This window comes from Megalopta genalis, unplaced genomic scaffold (assembly GCF_051020955.1).
Source record: "Megalopta genalis isolate 19385.01 unplaced genomic scaffold, iyMegGena1_principal scaffold0041, whole genome shotgun sequence".
NCBI classification, from domain to species: Eukaryota; Metazoa; Arthropoda; class Insecta; order Hymenoptera; family Halictidae; genus Megalopta; species Megalopta genalis.
The window spans coordinates 1-2,591 of record NW_027476110.1 but is presented as its reverse complement, the minus strand read 5'-3'; positions in this window follow the sequence as shown (position 1 = coordinate 2,591).

The window sequence follows — 2,591 nt, the reverse complement described above, 5'->3', positions numbered from 1 at the left end:
TCCCCGACCTATGGAGAGAAAGTCGGATGGTCCTCTTGAGGAAGGATGGGAGGCCGGGGGATTCTCCCTCCGCGTACCGGCCCATTTGTCTCCTGGATGAGGCGGGCAAGATCTTCGAGAAGATCATTGTTGCCCGCCTCTCCAGACACCTGTCCCGCGACGGCCCCGATCTGGCGGACTGCCAGTTTGGCTTCCGGGAGGGGCGATCGACGGTCGACGCTATCGACCGTCTCAAGTCCCTCTCGGACAATGCCGTGGCAAGGGGCGGGGTGTGCTTGGCGGTGTCCATTGACATCGTCAATGCGTTCAACACCCTGCCCTGGTCCGCCATTAGGGAGGCCCTCGTCGATCACCAGGTGCCTCCCTATCTAAGGCGGGTGATCGGAGCCTACCTGCGGGACAGGTGGGTTGAATACCCGGGCCGGTACGGGATGATACGGAGGGAAGTGGACCGCGGGGTCCCGCAGGGGTCCGTTTTAGGACCGCTCCTGTGGGACCTTGGTTACAACGCGGTCCTGGAAAAGGCCTCCCTGCCCGACGGTGCCACTCTCGTCTGCTACGCGGACGACACGTTGGTGGTCGCCGTCGGGAGTACCTTCGAGAGGACCATCCGACGAGCAGAGGTTGCGGTGGCAGCCGTCGTCGCGAGGATCCGCGATCTGGGGCTGCAAATAGCCCCGGAGAAGGCCCAGGCTGTCTGGTTTCACGGACGGCCTCGGTCTCGGCCACCGGCCAGATCGTGGATCCGGGTTGGAGAAGCCTGCGTCGAGGTGAAGTCCGAGTTGAAATATCTCGGACTGATCCTCGACAGCCGCTGGAGCTTCGATGTGCATCTCGACCGTCTCGTCCCCCGAGTCGAAAAGGCGGCGGCCTCTTTGGGCCGCCTGATGCCCAACCTCGGGGGACCGGGAGATTTGGTGCGCCGCCTATACCTGGGCGTGGTGCGGTCTATGGCCTTATACGGTGCCCCAATATGGGCGCCGTACGTGATGACCAGCCGGCGCAACACGCTGTTGTTGCGCCGGCTGCAGAGGTGGATGACCATCCGCCTCATAAGAGGTTACCGCACCACGTCTACCGTGGCGGCGCTTGCTCTGGCGGGTGAACTTCCCTTCGAGCTTCAGGCGGCGGTGCGCGCCTATGTTTACAGGCGCACTAGCATCGCCAGCCGTGCTCGAGGGGCCCCGCCGGAGCGAGAGACGGTCGAGGGCTTCGAGCTCCAGGCCCGGAGACTAGCGCTCGCCAGATGGCGTGCCGAGCTTTGCTCCCACGCCGGCGAGCGCGTCCCCGGGGCTCTCCTGCCGCACTTCACCTCGTGGCGGGAGAGACGGCATGGCAGGCTCTCCTACCGAGCGACGCAGGTGTTCACCGGGCATGGCTGCTTCGGTGTCTACCTGTGTCGCATCGGGCGGGAAGCGACGACGGTGTGCCACCATTGTGGCGCGGAGGAAGACTCGGCGCAGCACACGCTGGAGGAATGTCCCGCCTTTTCAGCGCTGCGCCGAGTCCTAAAACGGGAAGTCGGTCACGAACTCGCACTCTCCAGCCTAGTTGGGGCCATGCTGGAGAGCCCGGGGAAGTGGGCGGCAGCAATCTCTTTCTGCGAGGAGGTTATGTCGCGGAAGGAGGCTGCCGAGCGGGATCGGGAGCTTACAGATCCCGCCCGACGTGCCCGGGGACGGCGTGCGCGCCCACGCCGAGAAACCCCGGGCAGCTGAGAGTAGGCGGGCGGCGGGTGTACCAGAATATGCTGGTTTCATTGCCCGCCGCCCGCCAACAGAGGAGGACGTCCACTGTTGGGAGTGGGGGATGACGAGTCGCCTGAAGGAGTCGAGGGCTAACTGTGATCCCCCTCCAATATACTCGTCGTCCCCCCGGCGGCCGCTGTGATCAGGGCGGGGGCCCTGGTCACCTATCGCGCGGTCGCCGTGTCGGGGCGGTGCGGGGTGCGACCCCTCGCGCCGCCGAATTTAAATGGATTTTAGGGGGGAGGATTATATCTCCCCCCGGGACGCGGCCGGCAATAGTTACCATATTGATGGCCGGCCAGGCGAGGGGGAGCCGCGGTAGTGTTCTTCAAGAGTTCCCGTGGCTCCCCCGTTAGATCGCCAGCGATCGGTCCTGCGTCCTCAGGTCGCCGTGGAGGTTTTAGTGGGTCAAACCCCACACTACCCTCGTCCCGCTCCCCCGGGCGGGGCGGGGGTGTCTGGCGAGCAGATTTCCTCCACGTAAAATAAAAAAAAAAAAAAAAAAAAAAAAAAAAAAAAAAAAAGGTTATGTCAAGGTTATGTCAAGGTTTCCGACTGCTCCCGGGCTCGTCGTCAGCGAGGAAAAGAGGACGGCCGCCGACGACCGGCGAATATGTTGGCCTCGCAGAGGCCAAACTTAGGCTGGCCGAGGCTTCGCAGCTGGAGGCCGAGGCAAGGGAGGTGGCGGCGATATTCGACCCGGGAGCCCCCGTGCCGAGACCATCGCGGTCGAGCGTCCCGCTCCCGGACGAGACGGATATAGCGGAAAATTTCCGCAACCGTCCAACGCGGGATGTCGCGGCCGCTATATTGGAGAGCCTGGATGAAGTGGCCAGGATCTCC